Below are 22,591 nucleotides of genomic sequence, written 5' to 3' on the forward strand. Positions count from 1 at the left end.
GGGCATGAGACAATTCCTGCAGTGAATTATGATCACTCTATTCCACGTGAGTCAAGTCAGAGTTGCCCACCAACATATCTTCAGAGTAACCGGAACAAGCAGAAGCTTCATTAAGAGTGTCGCAGAAACCTGATTGAAAACTGGTTGGTTAGGGGCAATATAAATACAACCAAGAAGAATGCCTTGAGATGTCACGGTGCAGGAAACAAACAAGCGTCCAATATTGTGGTTAATTTTCGGTTTCGGATTGACTTGAGGACACGTCACTTCTAGATTTAGTGTTGGTTATCTCAGATATGTCACATACGTGGACATGGCATGTTCGAAGTGGTTTATTTGACAAGAAATATTGGTTTCACCCGATGCTGCAATATTATAAAAAGTCATTACATTTTGCAAAAATTCAACCAACTTACTTCCTAATTTGGTCACATTTTAAATCACATTTCCCTTTGTAAACCTTTAGAACATTGTTGATTGGTGTTATGGTCAGAACCATTTCCCACAACCTGTGTCTATTTCCTATGCGTTCTACATATAAACATCTCTACTGATCGAAGCCACTCTGCAGATTCAACAGAGCAATTAATTGGAGCATTATAATTTTGTAAAAAATGATTATTTTACATTTAATTTACTAACATCAAGCAATTAAACAATAATTCAAGATAGATTTCTTAAACTTTTAATTAAGTAAAGTTATTTTATGATTCATATTTTGTGCACATCGGTAGTATGAACATAACAATTGTGAATTTGACAAATAATAATACAAGTAATTGCATCCACAATAATTAATTACAATTCATATTTTAGTACTCTTGTATTGTAAAACTTACAGGTGCTTGTACAGGAATCTGTACACGGTAATTGTAAAAAATGTTTCATAGAGCAGCGAACCGTAAAAGTCGATAATCCTGCAGTTTTTAGTTTTATAAGTTATGCCACTGCCGCACACGTGCTCGCCGATTTCTTTTCGTTGTATGTATGTCAACATAACCTGAATTTAAAATGTTTTTTGTGCACTTTCCAACCTTCTGATGTTGAGGTATGAGGAAGTACGTGTGTCTTTGTGAGTGATGTTGAGAACAAGGGTCTATTAGTGTGTCTGTATGTGAGAAAAAACGTTCAATCAAAGTATTGCAACTTTTCTATGGAGAAATAGGATATATATATATATATTTATATATTTATTTATTTATTTACACTTTAAAAGCAAATATCTTCATGTATGCATTTCGTATAGTTCCACTCTTTCGTATTATCAAGGAAATCATGGTGAAAAGCAATATTTTATTAAAATAAAATTATGTCTCTTTATTCAATTAAATGCAATCTCGTTAACTTATATTGAACTCTACATAACCCGGCAACTTGTTACAATAAAAAAACTCAGGCACTCTTTTGCAGTAAGACCTTCGCAAAACTCATAATTTAGCTGAAGGTTTATACTCAATTTAGAGTATAGTAGTAAATGACATGCCCTGTATACCACTTTAAGGTGGTCCCGAAAGATTTATAATACTTGTGAATCTCCATTAAAATGTTTGGAAATCTCTGCCTGAGGCTATAAAAATTCTTTGTAAATCCGTATGTTATTCACTAGTGCATGCTTTGTAGGCTACTAATAAATATATTTAAAATTTTTATTCACATTCCCCAAAAATCTGCAAGTAACTTGCTGGGCATTACCATATACTGCGTAGATAACGAATCAATCTCTCAACTCTAAACATGTGAAGTTCAAAAATTCACTCCAAACCTAGGCTGGATATTACGTTCCATTATGTATCATTTGGATTATATCTCGCTTATATATTAATATTTGTATTTTCAAACCAATAAAGCTTTCATACAATTTTTTATTTTTAAATTTTTATCGATTTTTAGTATTTACTAATGCATTTGAGTTCAATTTACTGAGTTATTCATGTCATTGAGTAGCTTAGTCTAAGTCTTATTCAGTCGGTGTTAGGTTATAAAGTAAATTTTCTAAAATTAAATGCCAGTTTATCTACTTTCTTGGACGGCTCAAAAACTATTTCCTTAATTGAGCGTAGTTCTTAATATTATTTACACAGTATAAATCATATATTTTAAATCGTGTTTTAACTAGCTAAACATGCAAGGAACTGCTGATAGAACACTATTAGTCAGAAATGTGCTTGTGTGTGAGGTAAGAACGACGCCTTGTATGTGCTCAGCGTGCTGATGCCGGGTGAAACCTTGAACATGTATGTTTATGGTAACGTTGCAGAACCTACGCTGCGACTGCTGTTGAAATCGTCCATGCACAATTAATCACCAATGTAAACGGATGTTTATTAGACTCGTACCAGCCTGGGTTGTTAATTACCACGACAGTCACCGCGTCACTAGAATATATTTACGCGGTTTTTACCACGTGTTTTCATATTGTGTGATTTATTTCTTGTAATGTTTTCATAGTGCATTTAGGATAATTCAAAGTCCGTCAGAAGTAAGGTAGTCAAGACACCACTACGTCTCTCAACGTTGTATAGCGCTGTATTCCCGCTACAAAAAGTCAGTACAAAAACACCCGAAATGGCATGTTTGTCAGTTTGCCCGGTAACCTTTGATACTCGGTACACCAAAAACCGCCGTGTCACTTAAATCTGGGCAACCTTATGGATGTCCAGGAGCGGCACACCACTAACCACAAATGTCGAGATTCTGAGGTGCAAGGGTATATCGATAGGTCTAGTGTACTGTGGCAGATGCCTGTTTGAATTGGTGGGTCTCCCTAAGTGTCAAAGGTTCTTATGGCTAGCCTAGACATAAAGGCGTGTCACCCCCTGCCAGCTTTGATTGGAGAGGCTGGTTCAGAGCTGTTTCCCCTTCTTTCAAGAAGACATGACTGAGGTTAATAGAATATCTTTACCCATCCAGAATATCTTGTCACTCCGGAAGCAGCGTAAAGGTCCTTTTAGGACTATGTGCAACTTTATAAGCTTGTTGTCCTAAGAGAACAAACAAATTCTCTTTAGCATGAAATTTATACTAATGAACGACTCTTATAGGATGGATTTAATCATAGTATTGTGTATTTTTGTGAGCAAATGTTTGTGTATTTAGAGAGAGTCATGAAGATAGATTCAGAATTTACCTGATCCTCTTCTATCGGCTAGATTCACTGGTTGAAACCCTCCAGTTCATTGTCCAGCTCCAGCATATCTTCAAGTTGGTCTTCGAAAATAACTGTTATTTTGTTACAATGTTTCAACAGTTAGGACTCAATACCTTATTTTTATGAAGTTACATTGTTTCGAGCAGTTATTGTTCACTTACATGAGGCTACTTAGTAAAGTCACCGTGATAGAGGGCAGGCATTAATAGTATTGTAACAGTTATAACTTTGGTTTTCGTACTTCGCATCTTCACTCTTTTGGGGTGTTATCGATGTTCAGCTATTGCTGGTTTTATTCCAAATTCCTAAAGAAAATGGCCCTAACTTCAGTTGCACATGTAGCTTTGTCTTACCAAATATATCGCTAGAGTTAGGTTAATTCACACCCTTTTCACAGCATATAAATTTTATAGTAACGTATTAGTGTCCAAAGTAAATATTCAGGTCGAATAAAAATAACTTACATGAAGTATGTTCATTCATTTTATCTAAATATATATCTAATAAATAATACGAAATGTTTATGAAGTTAAGTTGAAGTTTAATGTTATGAAATGAATTATTGGTATCAGTCATATTAAATCCTACGAACACTGGAGGAAGTTTAATTTCAATTAATAAAGGAATAGTATTGCTTTAAAAATAATACTTTGTGTTCTTAAATGTAAAGTTTTAAACACCTTATTGTGAACTTAGTTTAGAAGTACAATCTTTCCTACATTTATGCATTTAGTTTCCGTATCACAATTGTCACTTCAATAGTAAACTAGTTTTTAATATGAGTTCAATTTTATCTTAATAAATGGTTGTAAAGCAATTTATTTAATATGTCAGAGTATAAAAAAGTTTAGCACATGTGTTTTACAACAGATACTTTGTACTAGATGCAACTGATTGTTCGATATAAATATACTTAAGCAGTAGGGCAGGATGCCAAATTTCAAACAAGAAAAGTAGGATCCAGCAACGCCATCTCAATTTACCGACCACTTCCTTGACTTCCTTGACCTGGGCTAAAGTTAGTGCAGCTGCAGGATCGACTGACAGACTGCAACCCATCTGTAACTGACCAAGTCAACTAATCGTCGATGAATCACGCGGTCATTTGTATCTCTGGCTAGGGGTTTTCTGTTACCTGACGTTGGTGAGTTTACACCGTTGTACACTCTCGTGTCATTACAACACAATATACAGCAAAATATCGTGACCTCATCGTCCGATCAATCACACGGTGGTTTGTAATCTCTGGCTAGGAGCTTCCTGTCACCTGATGTTGGTGAGTTTACACCACTGTACATTCTCGTGTCATTACAACACAATATACAGCAAAATATCGCGACCTCATCGTCGATCAATCACACGGTGGTTTGTATCTCTCTGGCTAGGAGCTTCCTGTCACCTGATGTTGGTGAGTTTACACCACTGTAGCATTCTCGTGTCATTACAACACAATATACAGCAAAATATCGCGACCTCATCGTCGATCAATCACAGGGTGGTTTGTATCTCTGGCTAGGGGCTTTCTGTCACCTGATATTTGTGAGTATACACCACTGTACATTCTCGTGTCATTACAACACAATATACAGCAAAATATCGCGACCTCATCGTCGATCAATCACACGGTGGTTTGTATCTCTGGCTAGGAGAGCTTCCTGTCACCTGATGTTGGTGAGTTTACACCATTGTACATTCTCGTGTCATTTACAACACAATATACAGCAAAATATCGCGACCTCATCGTCGAGCAATCACACGGTGGTTTGTATCTCTGGCTAGGAGCTTTCTGCCACCTGATGTTGGTGAGTTTACACCATTGTACATTCTCGTGTCATTACAACACAATATACAGCAAAATATCGCGAACCTCATCGTCGATCAATCACACGGTGGTTTGTATCTCTGGCTAGGAGCTTCCTGTTACCTTGATGTTGGTGAGTTTTACACCATTGTACATTCTCGTGTCATTACAACAACAATATACAGCAAAATATCGCGACCTCATCGTCGATCAATCACACGGTGGTTTTTGTATCTCTGGCTAGGAGCTTCCTGTCACCTGATTGTTGGTGAGTTTACACCACTGTACATTCTCGTGTCATTACAACACAATTATACAGCCAAAAATATCGCGACCACTCATCGTCGATCAATCACAGGGTGGTTTGTATCTATGGCTAGGGGCTTTCTGTCACCTGATATTTGTAAGTATACACCACTGTACATTCTCGTGTCATTACAACACAATATACAGCAAAATATCGCGACCTCATCGTCGATCAATCACACGGTGGTTTGTATCTCTGGCTAGGAGCTTCCTGTCACCTGATGTTGGAGAGTTTACACCACTGTACATTCTCGTGTCATTACAACATACATATACAGCAAAAATATCGCGACCTCATCGTCGATCAATCACAGGGTGGTTTGTATCTCTGGCTAGGAGCTTTCTGCCACCTGATGTTGGTGAGTTTACACCATTGTACATTCTCGTGTCATTACAACACAATATACAGCAAAATATCGCGACCTCATCGTCGATCAATCACACGGTGGTTTGTATCTCTGGCTAGGAGCTTCTGTCACCTGATGTTGGTGAGTTTTACACCATTGTACATTCTCGTGTTCATTACAACACAATATACAGCAAAATATCGCGACCTCATCGTCGATCAATCACAACGGTGGTTTGTATCTCTGGCTAGGGGCTTTTCTGTCACCTGATGTTTGTGAGTTTACACCACTGTACATTCTCGTGTCAATACAACACAATATACAGCAAAATATCGCGACCCTCATCGTCGATCAATCACAGGGTGGTTTGTATCTTCTGGCTAGGGGCTTTCTGTTCACCTGATATTTGTGAGTATACACCATTGTATATTTCTCGTGTCATTACAAACACAATATACAGCAAAATATCGCGACCTCATCGTCGATCAATCACAGGGTGATTTGTATCTCTGGCTAGGGGCTTCCTGTCACCTGATGTTGGTGAGTTTACACCATTGTATATTCTCGTGTCATTACAACACAATATACAGCAAAATATCGCGACCCTCATCGTCGATCAATCACAGGGTGGTTTGTATCTCTGGCTAGGGCTTTCTGTCACCTGATGTTGGTGAGTTTACACTACTTCATACTCTCGTGACATTTAACGCAATAGACATCCGAACTTTGAAACCCTATCGTTGATGATCGTGAATAATTCATTAGCAATTCCTGTGACTGTAAATCCGTTGCCTTCAGCAATTGAAAAATGATATGGATCCCGTATAAATACCAACATTAGGCTCACCTAAAATGATATACAAATTAATCCAGTAATCATGTATTAAAGCGTGCAATCTCTCGTAATTTAAAATACGTAGTTTAATTAACATACCATTAGAAGACAATAATTCTATGTTTGACTGGCCATTTTTACATGAGTTAGTATTAATAATGTCTGTCTAAAACTACTTTACTCTGTCAGCTGACTCCTTCCGACTGTTGACTCACTACAAAGTACAAAATCGCCATAAGAAGAGTTAAAGCCTGGTACACAAGTAAAACTTACAGACTACCAAGTTAACACGGCTGTGCCGCTCCTCAGTCTCCACCTGATATCAGTGAATATTATTTTAATTACATTTTTCACCGAGAGCCGAGGAACGCCCAGAATTCCCGCCAACTCTTAATCTTCCCCATCTGCATTTAATTAAATTCCACAAACGACGGCTCCATCTTAGTGGAACCCTCCCGAACTCTATTCCGCACTTCAACTTCACGTACTGCCATCCGTTGTTCTCGGCTTCATTTAGCCTGTAACTTACCCTTCCCCCTCTCCGGCGTATTATGTTATAAATACATTCAACTGATTTTAAAAATATTCTTAAGTTATCTGGGACTATATTATGAAACAATCCGGTAACAATCATAAAACCATGCATCCTTCAAGAAAGGAAATTAAATTGCATATACATTAATTTTAATGTTGTGTAAAGCAAACAATTTGCTTACGAATTCCTGCCGTTACTAGTCTACCAAGCCGATACAAATTATGTATTACTGATGAGTCAAATGAAACACTGCTATCCATGCGAATAAAGTTGTATCAGTCAGTATCAGTGATAATAATATAAGCAAATTAACTACAAATGTTAGGTTTAACACCTTCAATGCTCATAAAACAGCGAGCGCTCTAGATCGCCTGCTGCAGTCAACGTAATAACTATTTAACTGTAATAGATGTCGCTAACCAGCTGGTTATGCACGTATGCTGTATAATAACTTCTCTAGTACTTCAACCAAAATACATCCAACTCTGTTATACAAATATTAAAACAGAACCGATTGAAAAAATGCAACTTTCGTTTTAAATGTTCTGCTGATGTTGATATTTCATATATGATATTAATTGTATATTTTAACTCCTTTTTCTACATATTTAGTTGTTTCATTAAGTAGTACATTGTACGTTAGGTGAACATGTAACGTTAAAACTTGTATACTGTTTGTTTGATTGTGTCAGAAAACATTTGTTTAAAACGACTAAATTAGAGGCAAAATTTAATAATAATAATGTATAATGTGATAGTGGTAGAGATTTTATAAGGGTTAAAAAATAAATAAGTGGGTTATATAGTTTGATAATTTTGTATAACTGATATCTAAAAAAAATCTGTCTATACTCGATGAATTATTTTAACTCCGTTGTAAATAATAAAAAAGTATATTTTAACTATCGAAAAGAATTAAATATGTTTCAGGGGTGCTACTGTTGTCTGTTTCTAGATTTATTTCAGCTACTTGAGGCTTCACAATCATGGCAGAAATGCAACCTACTGCCTTAAGTGGTCATTATTTTGGTTTCTTAGTCTATTCTCCGAATTCCTCTATTGTTCCATATCATTTTTTCTACCCAATGCTAAGATTGTATATGTGTAAAATTATAAAAACAAGGAGATGTCAACTCCTCCAGGAAAAGATTTTGCAAAATGTTTATTAGAAAATACCCTTCTGTTTTATCCAGTTTTACTACATGTATATCGTATTGCTTCTGTAAATCCTAGAAATCTGTGTTGTACTAGGTTGGTGCAGTGCGCAGAACGAGTAGATAATCTACCTCCCTCACCACTACATTTCTAGTTAAGCCGGGCAAATAATAAATAATTCACATATAACATGTTCTCTTCGTAATGAAAAATTAGCGCCCATTTCAAAAATTAATTCTTTACATTTGTTTAGATATTATATAAAGAACCGATGAGCCAGGTTTGTTTAACAAGACGTATGCTGATGAATGGCGTAGGTAAGCCTACACCGAGAGCTAAGCTATCACTACAGAATCTTGGCTCGGTCATCCTCCCATCACAGACTTGACACCACGCCGAGACCGCGCCGCTGTGACACCGGGCAAAAGAGCTATAGGAACTGATGTGTCAGGTGTGTTTAGAAAGACGGAGGCTGATGAATGGCGTAGGTAGGCGGCCTACACCGAGAGCTAAGCTATCACTACAGAATCTTGGCTCGGTCATCCTCCCATCACAGACTTGACACCACGCCGAGACCGCGCCGCTGTGACACCGGGGCAAGAGCTAAAGGAACTGATGTGTCAGGTGTGTTTAGAAAGACGGAGGCTGATGAATGGCGTATGTAGGCGACCTACACCGAGAGCTAAGCTATCACTACAGAATCTTGGCTCGGTCATCCTCCCATCACAGACTTGACACCACGCCGAGACCGCGCCGCTGTGACACCGGGCAAAAGAGCTATAGGAACTGATGTGTCAGGTGTGTTTAGAAAGACGGAGGCTGATGAATGGCGTAGGTAGGCGGCCTACACCGAGAGCTAAGCTATCACTACAGAATCTTGGCTCGGTCATCCTCCCCATCACAGACTTGACACCACGCCGAGACCGCGCCGCTGTGACACCGGGGCAAGAGCTAAAGGAACTGATGTGTCAGGTGTGTTTAGAAAGACGGAGGCTGATGAATGGCGTATGTAGGCGACCTACACCGAGAGCTAAGCTATCACTACAGAATCTTGGCTCGGTCATCCTCCCATCACAGACTTGACACCACGCCGAGACCGCGCCGCTGTGACACCGGGCAAAAGAGCTATAGGAACTGATGTGTCAGGTGTGTTTAGAAAGACGGAGGCTGATGAATGGCGTAGGTAGGCGACCTACACCGAGAGCTAAGCTATCACTACAGAATCTTGGCTCGGTCATCCTCCCATCACAGACTTGACACCACGCCGGGACCGCGCCGCTGTGACACCGGGGCGAGAGCTAAATTCACTAGTCTATATAAGCTGCTATCAGGTACCTGATAGTTATATTATCGTGTTTGAGATCATTTAAAACTTGGTAAATGAAAATAAATAATGTGGGTCGCAATAAATGGAAATTTGATGTATTTAATAAACACCAATTATGTTTCTTACGTCTTGTTTTGAATATTAAAAATATTTTCTTTCTTAATTTACTACGTATTACAATAAATTTTAAAAAGTTGTAAAACAATGTGAATAATAAGAAAATGTATTATTAATAAATAGTTTTAATAATAATAATAATTTTTATTACGGAGCTTTAAGAATATATGATAAATGATTTTAGTCTATTTTGATCAGTTTGAAATTCAGTCATATTGATTTATGTTATTCTGGATTTTAGTCTTGCTTGTCTATTTGAAATATGATGTTTTCCTTATCCGAAAATTATAATTACAACAAATCAATGCAATATTAAATATGAACTAACAGATTTAGTATCATAATAAATTATTCTTTGGGCAAATTTCAAATACAAGTATATAAATAATTGCTGAATGTCTTGAGGGATCGTTTCTAACTCTTCTACGCCATCTGCATTGCACGGTGTATTGTCAGAGTGTGTTGAGCGTGCGAGTTCTTCTATTTGTTGATTTGTACAATGATCTTACTCAACTTCATGTAACAAATCCCTGCCTTTTAACGAACAGTGTAGGTCAGGTATACAACAGTACAGTTCTCTGCACATCCATGCGTTTTATATTGTGCCCATACTCAGCATAATAGTATTGGGAGTTTATTTCGCTCTATTGTTCCTCAGTTTTTTAGTGCCGGAAATGGTACAGATTTAGATTTGATGAAATGAACATTATCTCTTCCAAAGTTGACACGACCAAATGAAATTGTACGTCTGATCACAAGTTCTTGCTACTAAAACGAAGCATCACTCTTGCTCCATTGAAAATGTCCAGCTCTTGTTTTTATTTACCGGTCTTGTTCTTGTCTGACACAATGTTTTCCACGTGTACATTTTTTACCATTCCAGTTGCATCCACTAGTACATTGTGGGCCCAAATCTTTCGCATTAGCGAGTTATGTATCGTTCAGTGGCTTTGTTGAGTGCATGTGTTGGATATATACCTCTGTCAATCCTTTTCAACAAAGAAAAGAGCTTTGTCACCGATGTAGAGTCGCATGTTCTCTGTAGATTCCAATAGATTGAAGAGTCCCCACACATAAGTTTCAGGAATAACTCTTTTGCATGCAGATGGAATGTTTGTGCTCCTCAGATAGGCGGCAACTGATACAAATCTCTAAAATCCCTAAATATGTTGGCATCGATTAATTCATTTATCTTCTTTTTTCTGTCGTCAAAGTCTAGTATCAATCATTCACTATATTTCGTTTGGATCCCTGGAAATGTTATCGATAAATTGTAATTCAATATCCGCATGTGATTTCATACAACCTACCATACTGAAGCAATTAATATAGTAGCTAGTTTAAAATACTTACTATTCTAGGATATAGTAACCTTTATCGATTGATAATTTAAATAATGTGTGTATCATTGTTCCGCCAACAAGTCGGGTCGCTCCAGAAGTCAAAGCTTGTATTAAAACTTGTTTGCATAGCATCGATTGACCTGTCCTGCCAAATCCATTCCTAAAGGTTTGAATGGCAGGTCCTTGAAAGTCCGTAAAATTCCTTACAAAGCAGAGAAATAGGCTAATTGGAAGAACACAAGATCGTAATGCTCAAACGCCATTCTATTCCTTGGTCTTAGTAATCTTCTATTAAATTATGCATTTTGCAAGTTTAAAACGCTCGCGCCATTAGGAGCCATACCTAAATAAAAAGCGAGCTAACTTATTTTTTGTTATAAAGTAGAGTACACAATATTTAAACCTAATACAACTAACAGACCCGGTCATTTCACACAATGCACGTGTGAAAGTATGGGTGCAATATGACTATCCAACGTGCATATTTTTTGATAGGCTCTTTAGTACTGTTAATTTCAAAGTATCATCTGAACCTCAAGACATGATTTATTATTTACGTGTTTTGTTTTCTTAATACTGAACTACTTTTAGCTAGATCTGTTCATGTTATGATGTTTATTCGTGCCGCATAATAGGTTACAAGAGAAGGTTATAGGGAGATAATAGATTAGATCAGATATAATATTAGAATGAATCTACAGCAATATAATGAGCAGCAATTTAAAATTGAATGTATGGTCCAGCTGAATCATGCACACATCACATGATTGCCTGAATAAGTTAATATTTAACATTACGCTTGTAATGCACAAAGGACTACTAGTACACGTGTTCAGACGTCCTCGTCTCAGCTCACTGCTCGCCAGTCCCTGCATTTATAAACATTCAACGCATGCCGCCTCACTTCAATGAAATGCCGATCAGTCTAACGTAACATTTCTCTAGCTGATTTAGAGAAATGCTATTTTTCTAACATAGTCCAGTGGCAATACCTCACGTGCTGTCTCGCTTTCTTCCCCAGCATTTCTCTGCTTTATCTTTAGTCTCTTCTTCAGCAGTTTATTACTGTCACTGTCTGAATACAAATAAATCCTTTCAGATTAATCAAGTATTTTTTAATTGTTCGCATTATTCCATTATTATATAGAAATCCTTGATCTTTGGAATGCTTGACATATATTCCAACATTTTATTTAAAATAACTGTAATCATTTTAGGAACTTTAAAATAACATTTAATTACGGTCGTTGGTATACGTATATATTGTTTGGTGTTTTTTGTTGTCTTTTTTATTGTGCACTTGTATTTCCATATACGATAACTATTGACGTTTCCTTTATGGTTTGAATTTCCATTTAAAAATTAACATAGCTCCGCAGTTTTGATTATTTAGTTACTAATGCCCATTTTCTATATTAAAAATTATGTAACTGATCCAACTGTGATCCTGCTTGTATTAATTTGTTGTCTTCACTGGGATTATTCAACATAAAAATTCATTTAAAAGCTTTCTAAATGTTTATCGGGCATCCAAGGCCCTTTCCTTAAATTAAATATTTTCAAAATTTGGACTCATGTAGTTCTAAGATCTAATAGTACAAAATATTTAAAATCTGTAACAAACTATAAGAGCATTAACTAACGTCACATTAACTACTAAATAAGTTTAAATATACTTGACATAAATGAACAAATGTAACCACTTCCTGTACTCAAGTCGACTTTAACTACTTAAATAATCAGTTATTTCCGGAATTTAACATAATTGTATTGATTGGAAGTAAGTTATTATTTTATAACCAAACATAATCTAATCGTATGTAGGCTATTGTTAGGAATGCACTTGTAGGGGCGAGTAGCCGAAATTGTACCGGCGCCAATATTGTACCACCGCTGTTTTTATGCTTTACAAGGAAGCCAGAGCGCTCTTACGCCGTTTAGTGGAACTAGTCACTACCTAGAGTGGAGAACTGAAGTTGTAAAACGTAGTTTTCCAGTTCCATACGTAAGGCTACAGCATCTGTAAAGGTACGTGCAAACCATTTTCAGACATAAACCTAAGAACAGCATATATTTAGGTGGATAAAACTAAATTGTTTTCCTTCACCGGGTCATTTTTAGGTTAGGAATCGTGGTTTATTTACTTACAGTGCAAGTTGCCCTTATTGTACCACACCGAGTTGCCTATATGGTACCGGTACAATTTTGGATGCCACTGGGTTTATTAGCCGCTACGCACTATGCTTAATGTCCAAATTAAATAAATAAATAACTAACACACCGTTAGTGTGTTTAAGATGCCCAAAGGGAAATATGGGACTTGGAGTGTAGATGACATGAGCCGGGCTTTTCAAGCCTTCCGTAACGGGGACATGGGATTAAATGAATGCTGCAGGCAATATGGAGTCCATAAGCCCACTTTACTCCGCCACCTGAAGGGGACTAATGTCAAGGCAAATGAAGAAACGAAGGCATGTGGCCGAGGCAGTGTGTTACCACCAACAGTCGAGAAGGAGCTAGTTGACCACATTCTGAAATTAGAGACACTAATGTTTGGCCTTACGATCAATGATGTTCGACGGCTTGCATATCAAATCGTCGAGAAGAATCAAATATCACACAATTTTAACAAAGAAACCCAAATGGCAGGAAAGAAGTGGTTTTATGCTTTTACAGCTCGCCATAAAGACATAATCTCACTGAGAGAACCTCAAGCAACATCGACGATGCGCGTCAAAGGATTTAACAAAAAGAATGTTTACGGATTTTTTGATCTTTTGGAAAAAGTTGTTGATGGGAATAAGACTGATGCAACTCGCATATTCAACGTTGACGAAACAGCTGTAAGCACTGTGCAGAACAAATGCCAAAAGGTTCTCGCACAAAAAGGTAAAAGGCAACTTGGGTCAGTGTCCAGTGGAGAACGTGGAGTCAACACGACAGTTGTTTGCTGCGCGAGTGCTTCAGGAATTTACGTTCCACCCATGCTTATATTCAAGCGCATGCGAATGAACAATGATTTGAGGGTTGGTGCTCCACCTGGAAGTCCGGTCGAGATATCAGAATCTGGCTACATGACAAGTCTAGTGACCTCTTTGTAAAATGGCTCAAGCATTTTATTAATTCTGTAAACCCAGCAGTAGAAAAAAAATGTTCTTCTGGTACTGGATGGTCATACAACGCACTCCATGAATGTTGACGCACTTTTACTTGCTAGAGAGCACGGTGTAATAATGATACAATTGCCTGGGCATACAACACATCGCATGCAGCCTTTAGATAGATCATTTTTAAGCCCTTAAAAGGTTACTACACTCAATCAGTTGAAAAGTGGCTTCGTTCTAACCCTGGATTATGTGTTACTCAGCTACAAGTAGCTGGTTTGATTGCTGAAGCTTACGGGAGAGCAGCAAGTATTGAAAATGCAGTTAATGGTTACCGAACCAGTGGAGTGTGGCCTGTTGATCGCCTGGTCTTCAAAGATCGTGACTTTTATGTAGCTGATAATTTAAATGAGCATAAAGCCAGTGAAACTCATGAAGATGTTGAAAACGAAGAGCCAAATGAGACAAATGAGGAACCAATTATAACAGAAGCTAATGTAGATAACGAAATACTCTGGCCTGAACTACCCAGTCCTCAGGAGAGTCTAGCTACGACTAACACACCCACTACTAAAAACCCACTGAAGCAAGTCCAAGACTTAAAATATCGATTGATTCAATCTCCCCGATACCGAAACCTCATCCAGAATCCAAGAAGGGAACAGCACAAAAGGCAGTGGTTTTGACGGATAGTCCCTACAAAAAAGAGGTAGAATTAGCTAAACAGCTACAGTTAGCACAAGAACACTTAAAAGAACTGAAAATAAAATTGGGGAAAGTTAAACCGAAATCGTCCAAGACACGTGTAAGTGCCCCAAACATAAAATTAGAAGGTAGTAAACCTATCTACAAAAAGAACAAAGAAGCTGTCAAGAGAAACTTTGCAAAAAAGAAATGTGAAAATCCTACCAAGCCTGTTCTTCTAAATGCGGCGTCAAGCTCAAAACAAGCTGACATTGTTGTAGAGATGTGTGTTGATGAATGGTTCTGCTCGATTTGTGAGGAAAACAAAATTGAAGACATGATTCAATGCACAAAATGCCTTTCATGGAGCCACGAACTTTGTGCAGGAGTCCAACCTGGAACCCTAGCTTTTACTTGCATTGAATGCAAAATAAATATTATGTTTGTTTAAACTGAATGTAATTGTTGTAAGCTATCGGAAAATAAGTTGTATTGTATCAAACATAATTAATGGCTTTCATAGTCACATTTATTTTACCATACACTGATCCCTCTATATAATATACTATAGGTACAATTAAGGAAACCCATGGTTCAATATAGGCAACTAGTTTCCCAAATCGTACCACTTGTAACCTTCCAGAAAAACATATTTTTCAAGCACTAACAGCAATGATATCAAATTTTAAAAAAATATCACGTGTGTGTTAATGTATGTCCTCATCCTAATACATCTTTTACTCAATTATGATGTATATTATTCAGAATAAAAATCAAAATATGTTAAGTGGTACAATATTGGCAACTCTCCTCTATATGCCATTTTTCTAGCCTATATGTGGTATACGCAGAAAGATTGATGCAGCTTCAGATTTACTGTATCTTCAACCATTTCACCATAACTTACTACACGTTTACTTTAACATTGCATTTTCATTACAATAAGTAAAAGCTGTGGGATGATAATTGTCTGTATCTGTATTACCCATGTAGTGAATTGACTCTCCTATACTTGCAGGATTGGTGATGGATAGATATTTCAGTACCATTAGATTTAACAAATATTCGGGAGATAGAGTGTTATTATTATTATTATTATTATTATTATTAATTGAAAAATGTAAATATTTTAGAGAGGAAGTTACGACTATTTTCTCACCCATAAAAATTAATATTTCCAGAAACTTGCTTTAAACTTTCGTGTTACGTATAAATTATGAATTATAAAAATTTTAAAACTGTTAATTTTGAATAAATTTTACACATAAGGAGTGATATTTTTGAAATAAGATTATTTTAAACCAAACTAAATTGCTTAAGAAAATATTTTGAAGCAAATAACACTATGTTAAAGTCTATATTGAACTTTTTTCATCATTCAGCAACAAAGTTTACTCCAGGAGATAACCCCGCCACGCCTGCAGCAGAGTCTGCCTTCAACCCTAAAGTGGTCACTGCTAGCAAATATTGCTGATATAACCATTTACCAATACAACAAACGTCTTGGTTATTATACTTGCCTACCATATATCAGGATCAATAGGACAATCGTCCCTACAATGTGTTACATGCACTGATTTCACACTTGGAGATAACATTTTGGGACAGATAACCAGAGCAGCAGCTGTCATGTGGAAGTCTTGAAGCTCTAGAACTTGAAAAAGAATAATTGAATTTAAATAATATTCGTTTAATCATCTTATACAATAAAAAATGTGAACCAAACTGAGAAGGCCAATTATAACTTAACACACTACAAGACCTGGTGGTTGCTCTTCATCAAAACCGGCAGTAATTTGATCCCTGGTCAGTTCATCCCAAGTATTTATTTAGTACCAATCTGACTTTTGCACGTTCGTTTTAAATTTTGGAGCAGTATTTATGTGATAAAATGCTACTTTTTTAATACGAAGTGTTGTGGAGGATCTAATTTCCAATAATTCTCGGCCTAGAAATATATAATTCCATTAATTTTAAGCCTAAACGTTGTGATTTCACTTAGCCACGAAAGTTAGTAACATTGCATATTGATTGTAGTGAAACAACCGTTATATTGGAGTGCAGTAAAACGCAATGTCAGTTACGATTGTTTTCGTTCACAAGAATTTGAGGTACTTTGATTTTATCCGGAGGCCACTATGTACCTATCCACTATTTGATATTCGGCGGTATATGTAGATAAATACATACGTACATAGATTTCAAAGTTTAGCGAGCGCTCACGTGATCTAAGGTCGGGAAAGTACTGATCAGAAATGTCCCTGGCCATCAGTGTGGGCTTCGACGCCACCTCGTAGTTCTGACGAAAACTCAGATAAAAGCTCAAATCACGTAAGCGCTACTCATAAAAGTTAAGTTTAACTTTGGTACTACTAGTAATATATTGATCATAACCCAATCTAAATCTACTTATATCACGAAATACCAAGTAGTAGATAGGGAAATAGTGGCCTCCTTATAATACCAAAGTACCGAATATGAGCGTTCTTACAATTACTGTTATAGAGCAGAATTAAAAAAAACTCCCTCACATTTTGACCCCGAAAGACTTTATAAGCAAAAAATATATACGGTATATTACAGAGTTTCTAGATTTCGACTCAATCATTGATAAAATACGTTATCAGATTAGGCCGATCAGCTGCAGCAGAATAGATAACGTTCCATTAAATACGTTTGTTTCTGTAGACGTGAAAACGTGAATAAGTGAAGTAAAAGGTTTCGAGTTTTATCGACTATAGAACCGTTATTCCAGATAATTTGAGATTGCTTGGTATATCATAATTATGTTGCGACAACTCCGATTTTTGTTCATGTACAATAGCACAACTATTTCGTGCTCTGTATGCGGGAGCGTCATCCACTTGTGCGATCTCAACACATCATGGGTCGATATGATTGAACAGAAATTACTTTAATAAATATGTAAAAAATATGTCTAAATAAATAAATGAGTATTAACTTCCTTCTTTAAAAATATGCCAAACATTCTGTTCTATAAGACTTTATGTAACGTAGAGATTGTTTAATCTCGTATTATCTTGTTATAATTACAAATACATTTTTAAATTATCGCTTTTTGACTTTCATCGCAATATTTTTAATGTAATATTTTAAAGATAATTTAAAGAATGCACCTTTATTTATATTTACATTAAAACTCTCCCCAGAGTTACAAAGTTATCGCTGGTATAAAACGTTGCATGTTCTAGGGCGGTGCGGTGGGGCAAGTTTCTAAGTTACGAGTTATAGGCGCGCTTACCGAGTGTTGTATACTTTGTCCGCAGTTTCCTTCTTTGTTGTCGACTTTTTATTGCGGACAAAATAACGTTAAGAGTTACGAATTCTGTAAATATCACAAAGGGGTGAGGAGGAGCAGCAGTACTCAGGGCAACTGTAGGTAAGTACACATCTGTGTTCTGGTTCGGTGACATGAACATGTGCTGTTAAAAGATAAGTCGGACACGTTGTCAGGTGAATCAGACAAAAGTTGAAAAATATTTTTAGAGTGATTTTCATTTCATATTATATTATTTTCCTAACAACATTCAAAGTTTAAATATGGCTAACCAACTTGTGTGTCTAATAAGTACTGGGGACTCACATTGTACACGTGTCTTGAGGGAATTTTGTCAGCTATTCTGTTGGGTGATACGGTTTACTGATAACTGATTTTTGATAACCTTAACTGTAGAGATAAAGTATAGATATGAGCAAAGAACTAGACTCAAAGCAGACTGAGAAATAAGTGACAAATTCGTGGTTCTGGTAAACAATTTGCATATACTAGTAGAAGTTATTTGATCTTCATTCGCTGTGAAAAAATGTGTTGCAGATAAGCCCAATGTTACTTTCTCATGTTTCGCAAAAAAAATTTCTTTGATTTTTCATTCGCTTCATGTGGTAATATTAGAGTTCCAGGTAGTCAGCACAGTCATCGACAATGTTTGCAACTCAGTGTGATGTGAAGTTTTCTTTGATCTTTATTTACTGTAGATGGAAAATAACTTTTTTTCCATCTACAGTAAATATGTTTTCAGGCACGCCAAATATGTCTTTGGCAATTTTTGCTGTAAAAAGCAGAATATGTTTGATCTTTATTCATTCCAGTTGGAAAATACGGCTGAGTTTCAGACATGCTAAAGCTGCCTCGGGAAAGGTTTGAAAACAAATGTGGAGTGTCTTTGATATTTACTATTATTCAAGTGACAAATATTTACAAAATAGAATTCTACCAATGATTTGGCTTTACTGTGGATAGCCATGTGCATAACGTTTAACGTAAACTACCAACAACACACATCTGTCTATACAGATTATTTCAAAACTTACCTGCCTTCCTTAACGCCGTCTGTTGCATGTATGACACACATACATTGCATATATAACAGAACATTGCAGATAAATGTGTACTTAAGCCCTTGTTCTACCATTCAACAGTCCGCCCAGAGCCCAGGCTCACTGTTTATTGGTATTTGAAAATTGCCACTACTATTACGAGATTATGGAATGGATATTTGTTCAAATTCTAATACCCTTGTACGATAAATCAAGCAAGGCGACGCGCCGCCCCGGACATAATGGTAGTAGATAATAGCGCAACCTCAACCGCACATAACGAGTATAGGCGGCGGGCGGTGGGGTGGTGGGGCGGTGGGGCGGCTAGGGGAGGGGCCACAGTCCATCATACTCTTACCTGCTCTCAGCAATTACCGACCCATTCCCTTCCTATCCCACCATCCAACTCTCTACACCATACAATATCCCGAAACTACAGATAACAAAATCCTGGTTTAGCAAAGTTGTAATACACGAAAGTGGCTGAATGTTAACGACGCCTATATCACTCGTCGAGTTGGAGAAACTTCATTTCTGTCTGTCTGCACGATATCTCGAAATCGAACTGACCTATAGACTTAAAAATGTGTACGATGCTTCATTTGTATATAGGCAAACTCCATGGGATTTGGGTGAGCATTAGCAACACTTTTTACATTTGTCTTATTGGAACCATGATGGCAACAACAAAGTTGCATAATAAATAAACATGCAAACTTTAAAATCGAGGGATTTTAATTTGTGACTCATTAACACATTTAGCTTATTCATTCGGTAAAAAGAAAACAAAATAGAGCGTAAAGTCCTTTTTATAGGACAAGATTCTATCTACGCACTCTAGTATTGTAGTACCCTCCCTATATTATCGTTTTTATTATTTGATGAACAGTGGTATGAAATCCATCTTGAAGAAAACAAAAATTTGAATGTATCATGTGGCATATATCTCGAGAATGATACCATCTGCTCACTTTAAATTACGCTAAAACTTCATTTCTACTTGGACAAGAATGAGTTCTATGACAGTGCATGTCCAACCATGGAATTTTGATGAGCGTCATTGAAGCCTTTCACTCAGTAGACTGTCTCAATTCTCTTTCGTCTGCCGGAAGAATATAATAATTTCTCCGCAAGGCAAACTCGAGAATGAACTGACCTTAGACTATGCAACCTGTCGTGCAACCTGTCAGCGAAACCTGTTATACGACACGTGCTATGGCGCACTCCTACTTCGTTTATAATACTTGTATAGTAGTTATGATTGGTAAGGTGCAATACCTGAGCACTATATACATAAAAACATTACCAGAAGACGACTGAGAGATGGTGCGAGACGATGACGGTGCTCCCCACAAGTAAGCTACTATACAACAGAAATTAACTAACAATTTTTAAATTTCTTATCATAAAGAAACGTTATTTTTACATCCCTGAACAAACAAAAGAGAAATTGCGTCAGCTTACTGAGTGACAGCTTACTTCAACGACACTTTTCTAAATAATTTCATGGTTGGAAATGCACAATTATAGAATTTATTCTTGTCTATGCAGAAATGAAGTTTCAGGAGAGTCTGGAGATACCAAGTGGTACATTCACATTTTTATTAATTAAATTGTTCACAAATAAATAACGTATCTGCTATTTTCACGCTGCTATTATGGTTACCAATACGACCAATGTTCGGTAACGCTCAGCCAAATCCCATGGAGCAATATGCACCATTATTGAACTCAGCGTTCTTCATACAGAAATGAAGCTTCATGCAAATATCCAAGTCTGCAGGTCATTCCGTTTTCAATTTACGTGCGGACGGAAAGGCAGGCAGAAATTATATTTTTCCAGTCCCATGAGTCATGGCCCTGATGATTTGCAAATCAGATAATTTCGATAATTTTAATGAAATCCAACAGTGATATATGGCCATGAAAGAACATCTGCTTTTCTTTTATGGGTACGTAGTATGGTTCTGAGAGTAGTAGTATGAGTCGCCTGTTCATGCGGAAAAGCTAGAGGAAACAGCAATACTCATTCACTCTCTATATTAATACACAATCCCTGGAGAGTAAAATATACAACTATATACGTATTCCAAAATACGCCATTGGCGCGAGTCACAAGCCTTTTAATTTCAAGTTTATATGTCAGTTCGTTTTCGAGATATCGTTCAGAGACCCAGACAGACAGACAGAAATGAAATTTCTCCAGCTCCTCGTGTGATAGGCTTCGCTAATGCACAGCTAATAATATATTTCAAATAAGCAAAAATATTTCAATATTTCATAACATATGTACATTAATCAATTGGCACAACATATGGTGCTTGGAAAGGTCGTGATGTATGCATTGGGAACATTAAATAGCATTGAATGACTTGCGTAGCTAATTAAATTGTATGAAATTTTGTTAGACTTATGCTCTAAGGCTCTAAGGCTCAAGGCTTCTAAGAAAATTCTGAAAAATAATGTGGGAAGCTCCGAAATTTGTATTTGGAGAAGGATAGTTACAATTCTGCAAGGTTATGCTTCGCACCAAATTTTCTTAGTAATGGTGAGATTAACGTTGAGCTGATGGTATTTTTAGATGTCACGAAGTGTTGAATATGTATTCTATTTTTTATATATTTTAGTGTTCATTTCTACAAAATCTTAAGATTATCCAATAATCATAATTTGTATTTGTGTTTTATATCGTTCAAATGAAAACGAAACTAACACTTGTTATGTAATCTGGTTGAAGAGTAGAATTTATGTTATAAATAGATTTTTTTATGGTTAGAGATATTTAAATTAACCCTCTATTCACAAATTCCTGGATACTAGTGTTCCCGTAGGTTAATTTCTATATTTCTTACGACAAACATACAGAAATGAATGACATTCCAGCCCCTCGAGTGATGGGCTTCTCTAACGCTTCAGGCCATAAGTAATTATGAAAATGTATAATTACATATTTAACGGATAGTAGGTTTTCTCAAACATTTGCCATAGTTATATGCTACAAAAATGGTATATGTTACAAAAATAACGATGGTAAATCTCTGAAATCTTAATATCTCTTCAAATTATCCATAATTAATAACAAACCTTAAATATAAAACAACTGTAATCCTAACAATTGTGCAAGGAAAGGGTACAGTTAACCGAATCATACAAAGTTTAGTATTGTTAAGTTTCACAATAGCGTGTAACACGAAGGAAACTGTACTTACCTACCACACATCGCCGGCGTACATAACATATATTACTCAGGATACCGTGTGCTCTTGTGTGTGTTCCTAGTCTACTACAACCAGATCGTGCATCCGGCGTTTACCATTTCGTAGATTATACCGTCTCAGAAGGAGATATCAATGAGATGTACATGTGTGGACCATGCTGGTACTCGGTACAGCGTAGCATCTGACATCCTCAGTTCCTGGCTGAATAGTGTGGTTCTGAATATTGACACATATAGCTAGATGATGATATACAGTGCACAATAACTGAGCAAACTGTATAAATGGCGGTAGTCGAAACACCTGGCAAACAGAGAGGAAGCCAACACAATGGCA

The sequence above is a fragment of the Homalodisca vitripennis genome, chromosome 3 (assembly GCF_021130785.1).
Source record: "Homalodisca vitripennis isolate AUS2020 chromosome 3, UT_GWSS_2.1, whole genome shotgun sequence".
NCBI classification, from domain to species: domain Eukaryota; kingdom Metazoa; phylum Arthropoda; class Insecta; order Hemiptera; family Cicadellidae; genus Homalodisca; species Homalodisca vitripennis.